We start from the raw sequence: 8,953 nt of genomic DNA, 5'->3' as shown, positions 1-8,953 counted from the left end.
TTAAAATCACTTAAACTAAAAGCTATAGGGAGAGCAATATAATAGGGCTGAGATCAGGTAATAGAGTAGGGCTTTCTTTGAACCCGCTTTTCTTGGAAATCTTGGAAGTCAAATTTGTTTTAGTCCACCGCTTGATGTTATGTAATTTGTATATGCTAAATTGAGATGCTTTATCAAAATCAGCCATTCGGCGGACCCATGACATTTCTTGTGTGGGCATTGTGCAAGGTTCAAGAGAAAACTGTATATGCACAAGCCAAGGTTTGGACATCAGACATTTTGTGTCATGATCCAAACATGCTAATCCAATCATGTTAATTGTGGAGTGTGAATATTGCATAGGCTTAGCCAGGGCACTGCTGGCACGTTTTAATCATGAGAGTGACTCTTGGCACAGCACCAGGTGTCAGTGCAGAGATTCCCAGAGGGTATTGTAGCTCCTATGGGTCACGAAGCATTAAGGGATACATCAAAAAAGAGTTCCACAAGGGTTACACTATAAGTGAAGCTGGTGACGTCAATCAGTGCTTCGGTCTCGTCTTAGTCATACTCTAATAAATTGGAGGAGAACACTACCGGAAGTAATGTCAAATGTCTGGAAAACCCTGCAGGAATAAGGATGGTGAGGCTTCAAGGACTACAGGTTAGAGATCATGGTGCACTGCCATGGCAAACAAGGAAAACACGAGATGACGTCTGATGAGTTGATGTCTGAGGAGTCTGATGAGATGGAGATTGGTTCAAGCTCACATCACAATCCCAAAAATCTAGTATAAGCTTACAGGTTGAACAATGGAGTGAGTTTTTTTGAGTTTTTGAAATGAATGCAACATGTGTAGTTTGATATCTGCGGTGCTTTTTCTGCACTGTCAAAATGTCATCCCAAAACTCCAAAGTAAAACCCCACATACTTTAAAGTTCACAGGATCAAGAAGGGCTATGTTTGGAGGGGGAAAGTGCTAGCTGGCACTCTGTGGTGCTTGATGGAGTATCTGGCAAAACACTGTGATATGTACTGCAGGAAGCTAAGAGCCATAGACTATCCTATGCCATGGCACATTAAGAACTAGAATCGAATTGCTAAAGGATGCCAAGGTACGTGACACAGGATTAAATGGGAAGCTTACTTGAGGGTGTAAAAGCCAGAAAAGACTGGTATTTTTGGAGTCATTTAGTAGATATATAGGGTGTGGAGATTAATTTCTCAGCTGAGTCATCATATTAGATGTGCTGCAAGTGGGGTTCCATCGCTTTGTGCCTTTGAGGAAATTGTTGTTTGGGGTTTTTCCCTAATAGATTTAAAAATCTCTTCCTAAAAATGGTTTGTAGGGGGATCAAAGATGTGTTTTCTTTCTTTTTTGGCAAATTAAATAAATAAGGTGTTCAATAGTGTAAGGTTTAGCCGAACCTAACTTTCTGGGACACCGTAAAACTGGTCAATGCTCTGGTCACATACCTTTGTCCTTCATCCATACCTCAGAAAACGTGTATAATAATTATAATAATTGGTCATTTAGCAGACGCTCTTATCCAGAGCGACTTACAGGAGCAATTAGGGTTAAGTGCCTTGCTCAAGGGCACATCGACAGATTTTTCACCTAGTCGGCTCGGGGATTAGAACCAGCGACCTTTCGGTTACTGGCACAACGCTCTTAACCACTAAGCTACCTGCCGCCCTAGCCCTCCCTAGCCCACTTTCTTAATGCCACCAAAGACGGCAGTCTCTGAGAAGGGCTAAATCAGGACAAGTACACACTCACCCCATTGTCTATGCCACCACAACTCGGCAGTGCCCGTTGAAATTAGGGGAAATACCTTCACATGGCAACAGTCCATCTGCCCTTCTAGGCTCAAGGAGGGGGGGCTTAGAGCACTTTACAGGGGGTACTGATCTGATCTGGTTTAATCCACAGACCAAAGTAGACCCTCCCTGACAACTGGACTGAGCAGCTCAAGTTTCTATCTCCCCTTTACCAAGTCAAGCCCCGCCCAGGGAGACAGACCTGTCAGCTCAACCCCCCCCCTCTTCTACCAGACTTCCACCATTAAATACTTTTAGATCTTAACCCACCATGTGCTTTAAAAAGGTTCGGAGAAGAAACATGAGAACTATGGGTGGTTGATGGCTTCCTCTGGTAATACATATACTTGAACCAAATAGGAATGGTAACTTGATAAGGAAGTAGGCACACCAGGAAACAACTTGATTACTTCCGGTTAAACCCACGCAAGCTTATAATAAGTGAAATGTCCTCTCTGACTCCTCAGACTGAGAATCCCCAACCTGTGGTTCACAATTCTCCAAAGCCCCTTCTCTCACAGGTGATAGGTCACATGGCATGGTAAGAGGCTTGTTGCCATGGACACCAGGCTCTCCCAGACATGACCCTTTACCTCAATTACACTTCCAACCCATTTAAACAAGTCATTTCTGAGAGAAACAATACAGAATGATTTTTTGTTGCATTTTCATCAAACACTCCTTTGTGAGTCAGCCACATCTTACCAACTAGTCACTCAAAGGACACCCTTCAAAAGTATTGGAAAATAATCAACAACGCTACAAACCCCCGTAACAGAAGGATGCACGTAATGCGCAAAGAGCCAAACGAAAGAGTTGTGGACTGACATAAGCGGACTGACATTTGAAGAATCACAAGCAACAACCATAAGGTTAATGGTTTCTTCTATCTCCACTGAGTAATGGTCAAAATGGATGTCTAAGAGAGAAGGAGTATTAGGCCTATCTGCCCCTGAATGGAGTTCAAAAGGCTTAGCAGCGTTTCTCAGTTTCCCTGTGAGCATCAAGTCACCCCAATGCCTCTCCCTCTCATCCTCCCCTCCATCTTCCCTCGACCCTGCTAAATCAGATTAGGGCAGAGCGGGTGGGGCTAACTTTTCACCCCCATGTTTTTGATGGATATGACTAGTCTGAAAATGTCAACAAAGGGCACCCCCCCATTAACCCCCACTCCCTGCTTGTACGTTACAAGAGCAATGTGCTGAGCAGAAGGGGAGAAGAGATGAGCGACAGCAGGAGGTCAAAGTTCAATGCATTTGAACTAACTGTCCCCCCCCATGGGAGAACGACTGCCCCCTCTCATTGAAGCCATGGAAGTTCAAGGCCGACCGCAGTACTGCAGGCATTGTTAGCAGAAAACAGGATCCCCCATTATACTGAATGGAAAGATGGCAATTTTCATGGTCAATCTACGTGTAAACAAAAACATTTTTCAAAGACAATGATGGAACCAATAATTGCTTCTAATAAATCAGATGTCCTTGAAACAATTATATGAAAATCGCACAAACAATCGCACAAACTGTGCATGTTATGTCTCCGACTTAATTTGGCTACAATGCGATGTTGAGTATTCACGTAGGAATGAATGGTTTCACGTGATCGATAGCTTTGTCCATTCATATATACAGTCATTGGTCCCCCAATCCCCACCTTCCCCTGTCAGTCTCTAAGCTGTGATATCAGAGGCATGTTCTTGATTATGTCTGTCCCTATAAAAATGCATCTGAAGCACAAAAGCTAGCACTATATTGGCCTAAAGGCCAATAGATAGTGCACTTAATGCCTGCCATGTATTCAATTGAATGTATTCAATTTCATTAATACTTTTACCTAAAATGTAAAATATCAAAAGGTTGCAAATGGGGGTACAGTAGGACATCAGACAATTTTGTTTTATCCAGAGTTTTCGTAAAAATTATGTAGAAATTATGTAGAAATTCACTGAAGAAATTCTAGGACATCTTGAAATGAGCAGTCCATCCAAATCCCATTTGGAAAGTAATACATGGGGAGAAAGGAACATTTTGTGCTAATAACTGTAAAATAAGCAGCAGCGATTGACAGTAATGGCTCCAGATGGTAATAGCTCCAAAGCATTAAGCCACAATGCTTCAGCCCTTTCATCTGTGAGAGGAAATTAGGAAATGGAGCATTACCTGAGGAGCTGCTGGAGAGGAGAACATCTACACAATGCCACAAATAATGGGTCTACAGTGGGGGAAAAAAGTATTTAGTCAGCCACCAATTGTGCAAGTTCTCCCACTTAAAAAGATGAGAGAGGCCTGTAATTTTCATCATAGGTACACGTCAACTATGACAGACAAAATGAGAATTTTTTTATCCAGAAAATCACATTGTAGGATTTTTAATGAATTTATTTGCAAATTATGGTGGAAAATAAGTATTTGGTCAATAACAAAAGTTTCTCAATACTTTGTTATATACCCTTTGTTGGCAATGACACAGGTCAAACGTTTTCTGTAAGTCTTCACAAGGTTTTCACACACTGTTGCTGGTATTTTGGCCCATTCCTCCATGCAGATATCCTCTAGAGCAGTGATGTTTTGGGGCTGTCGCTGGGCAACACGGACTTTCAACTACCTCCAAAGATTTTCTATGGGGTTGAGATCTGGAGACTGGCTAGGCCACTCCAGGACCTTGAAATGCTTCTTACGAAGCCACTCCTTCGTTGCCCGGGCGGTGTGTTTGGGATCATTGTCATGCTGAAAGACCCAGCCACGTTTCATCTTCAATGCCCTTGCTGATGGAAGGAGGTTTTCACTCAAAATCTCACGATACATGGCCCCATTCATTCTTTCCTTTACACGGATCAGTCGTCCTGGTCCCTTTGTAGAAAAACAGCCCCAAAGCATGATGTTTCCACCCCCATGCTTCACAGTAGGTATGGTGTTCTTTGGATGCAACTCAGCATTCTTTGTCCTCCAAACACGACGAGTTGAGTTTTTACCAAAAAGTTCTATTTTGGTTTCATCTGACCATATGACATTCTCCCAATCCTCTTCTGGATCATCCAAATGCACTCTAGCAAACTTCAGACGGGCCTGGACATGTACTGGCTTAAGCAGGGGGACACGTCTGGCACTGCAGGATTTGAGTCCCTGGCGGCGTAGTGTGTTACTGATGGTAGGCTTTGTTACTTTGGTCCCAGCTCTCTGCAGGTCATTCACTAGGTCCCCCCGTGTGGTTCTGGGATTTTTGCTCACCGTTCTTGTGATCATTTTGACCCCACGGGGTGAGATCTTGCGTGGAGCCCCAGATCGAGGGAGATTATCAGTGGTCTTGTATGTCTTCCATTTCCTAATAATTGCTCCCACAGTTGATTTCTTCAAACCAAGCTGCTTACCTATTGCAGATTCAGTCTTCCCAGCCTGGTGCAGGTCTACAATTTTGTTTCTGGTGTCCTTTGACAGCTCTTTGGTCTTGGCCATAGTGGAGTTTGGAGTGTGACTGTTTGAGGTTGTGGACAGGTGTCTTTTATACTGATAACAAGTTCAAACAGGTGCCATTAATACAGGTAACGAGTGGAGGACAGAGGAGCCTCTTAAAGAAGAAGTTACAGGTCTGTGAGAGCCAGAAATCTTGCTTGTTTGTAGGTGACCAAATACTTATTTTCCACCATAATTTGCAAATAAATTCATAAAAAATCCTACAATGTGATTTTCTGGATTTTTTTTCTCAATGTGTCTGTCATAGTTGATGTGTACCTATGATGAAAATTACAGGCCTCTCTCATCTTTTTAAGTGGGAGAACTTGCACAATTGGTGGCTGACTAAATACTTTTTTTCCCCACTGTAAAAGACATCTATAGTTAGGCAAGTTAGTTAGATTCCGTTAAAACGGATCCCTGACACTTCATCACTGGAAAAGATAAACGGTTGAGTTTGATGTCATTTAAAAGCTTACAAACAGGGTTGTCAAAGTACTGTATTTAATATTTTCTTTAAAAGTTGAAATAAAAATGTACTTTTCTAACCTTTAACGTAAATGATCTAAAAAGGCGTAAACTCTGATTATTTGTCATTTTCGCATATGTTGTATCTTAGACCCTATTTGACATCATCTGAGATGTTTGTGTTGTGCCCGCCATCGGTTGAGACAGAGCATGCTATTGAATACAGGGTGGGTGTCATGTTTTGGCTGATAAATGTACTCTCTTTCAAATGGTAGCACAAAGATGGTTGGAGGTCCACACATCAGAGATTGTTGACGAACGAGAATATCAATTGTTTTAAATTATACTGTCAAATGTATATACGAAACCTATTGAAATCAAAGAAATATAGATAATAGAATAGACATTCGGTGGACCAGCAGCCATCTTTGTGGTAGTAACTGGAAGTGAACATTTCTATTAAATTAATATGTCAATGATGTACCAGCTAAATCGCAGTGGTCTGAAGGGATGTGTTCATTCTATTAATATATTTATATGATTGAAATGACACACCCTGTATTCAAGAGTATGCCTGTCTCAACCGATGGTGGGCACAACACCTCAGATTATGTCAAATAGGGTTTTAGCTACAACATATGCAAAAATGAAAAATATTTGAGTTTACGCGTTTAGATAATTGACGTTAAAGGACAAAAAATGAGAAGTTCTATTAAATAACTATTTTTTCAAGAAAATATTACAAAGTTTGACAACCCTGTTAACTGATATCAAACTCAACCATTTATCTTTTCCAGTGATGAAGACATGGTCTCATGGTAGGGTGGGGTATGCTAAAGGAGTCAACTTTGAGCATGTCTCTCGCCTAAATGTTTTGGCATTCAGGTCCAAAAATTCACTTTCTGACCACTTCTACCATGGGCAAATATGTATAGAAAGTTTTGTTCAAATCTAAAAAGGGGTTAGGTCAAAAAGTGATTGGAATGGAACGACCGTAACAGATCTGGAACAGTTTACAGTTGCAATATAGGAATTGTTGCTTGACTTGATGTGACCACTCACTGCACCTGAGAGGCACTTCACCTGGCTAACACGGTTCACATCAGTCGAAAGCCCCCACAGCCTAAACGGCTAACGTGCAGAAAAATGTGATCTGAAATGCGATGCCCTAGATAAGCGTCCCTGCTCAACCAACAAATGTTGCTGGATTTGTTCCATGCACTCACTCAAACAGGTCAGAGCCTTTCCCGTGGGGATCCTCGTGGCGCCCTGAGGCAACCTCAAGACGCAGCACAAGTTCAACCAAATAACAGGAGAAAATAGGCATGTTGAGACAAGCATTTTTATCAAAACACACGTTATTGGGTGGCTGCATCAAACAAATTGGCCAGCTTCGCACTGGGACTCATTAATCTGGCTGTCACAGGGCACATTTGTACAAAGAAACCCCACAGAGGCCTCTGGTCCACTAAGCCTCAAGTCTCCACTAGTAGGCCTATTATTTCAGCATCTCCTCAGATTTCCATCACATTAGCATCCCCTCAGCATTCTCTGTCATTCTCCATACCTTTAAAATGCTCCGTTAGTAACACACAAAGAGGAGGACAAAGAATCACTATTACCTCAGTTTCTGAATCATCCAACAACGGCAGTGGGATTCGATGAGCCAAATCGGTACAGAGTGAACATCCAAACCAGGAGATTGAGTAAAAATCTAAATCCGAGCACAGGACAAGATTCCGAATGGTTCCGAGATGAGGTGGTATGGGCTGAATTCTTCCTTCCAACTGACTGAGGACCTGTGGGGAACAAAAGTAAAGAAAAGAAAGCAAGCAAATTAGAGAGTGCTTGAGCATGCCAACAGGCGACACCTCCACATGAATCCTTATCCAAACTCATTAAGAGGCTTTCAGTAGCCCTGTTGCAACGGAGTCAGATTCCTCCGAGGTTGTTTATATCAGAGAACAGCAGTGGTCAGCTTTACCATTGTCCTACTAAAAAGACCGACCCCTTTAGGAACCACAGCCCAGATAAACACTGAGCTCAGAAGTGGGACATTTTGCCACTGAATGGACTCCCGGTCTTTTCCGTCAGTTCGGCACTTCTTTGATTGCATTAGGTCAGTTGCAAAGATGTAGGTGAAGGAGTTCCTATATTGAGAGTAGCTTCCCCAGGAGCATAGCTACACTATACAGTTGAAGTCGGAAGTTTACATACACTTAGGTTGGAGTCATTAAAACTCGTTTTTCAACCACTCCACACATTTCTTGTTAACAAACTATAGTTTTGGCAAGTTGGTTAGGACATCTACTTTGTGCATGACACAAGTATTTTTTCAACAATTGTTTACAGACAGATTATTTAATTTATAATTAATTGTATCACAATTCCAGTGGGTCAGAAGTTTACATACACTAAGTTGACTGTGCCTTTAAACAGCTTGGAAAATTCCAGAAAATGATGGCTTTAGAAGCTTCTGATAGGCTAATTGACATAATTTGAGTCAATTGGAGGTGTACCTGTGGATGTATTTCAAGGCCTACCTTCAAACTCAGTACCTCTTTGCTTGACATCATGGGAAAATCAAAAGAAATCAGCCAAGACCTCCGAAAAAAAGTCTGGTTCATCCTTGGGAGCAATTTCCAGACGCCTGAAGGTACCACGTTCATCTGTACAAACAATAGTACGCAAGTATAAACACCATGGGACCACGCAGCAGTCATACCGCTCAGGAAGGAGACGCGTTCTGTCTCCTAGAGATTAACGTACTTTGGTGCGAAAAGTGCAAATCAATCCCACAACAACAGCAAAGGACCTTGTGAAGATGCTGGAGGAAACAGGTACAAAAGTATATATATCCACAGTAAAACAAGTCCTATATCGACATAACCTGAAAGGCCGCTCAGCAAGGAAGAAGCCACTGCTCCAAAACCGCCATAAAAAAGCCAGACTACGGTTTGCAACTGCACATGGGGACAAAGATCGTACTTTTTGGAGAAATGTCCTCTCATCTGATGAAACAAAAATAGAACTGTTTGGCCATCGTTATGTTTGGAGGAAAAAGGGGGTGGCTTGCAAGCCGAAGAACACCATCCCAACCGTGAAGCACGGGGGTGGCAGCATCATGCTGTGGGGGTGCTTTGCTGCAGGAGGGACTGGTGCACTTCACAAAATAGATGGCATCATGAGGAAGGAAAATTATGTGGATATATTGAAGCAACATCTCAAGACATCA

General features: G+C 42.2%; 1 protein-coding gene across 1 annotated transcript in view; it reads right to left on the bottom strand.

Annotated features, from left to right (window-relative positions):
- The window catches only part of LOC311125327 (semaphorin-6D-like), a 122,946-nt gene that overhangs the window by 90,247 nt on the left and 23,746 nt on the right, over positions 1 to 8,953 (bottom strand). Inside the window, exon 2 of the mRNA XM_084158394.1 lies at positions 7,341 to 7,517. The gene's annotated coding sequence lies outside the window, so the exon portion shown is untranslated. The remainder of the gene's footprint in view (positions 1 to 7,340; positions 7,518 to 8,953) is intronic.

The sequence above is a fragment of the Coregonus lavaretus genome (assembly GCF_964263955.1).
Source record: "Coregonus lavaretus genome assembly, chromosome: 3".
Lineage (NCBI taxonomy): Eukaryota > Metazoa > Chordata > Actinopteri > Salmoniformes > Salmonidae > Coregonus > Coregonus lavaretus.
Note: the sequence above shows the minus strand (reverse complement) of the source record. Positions and strands in the feature narration are given on the sequence as shown.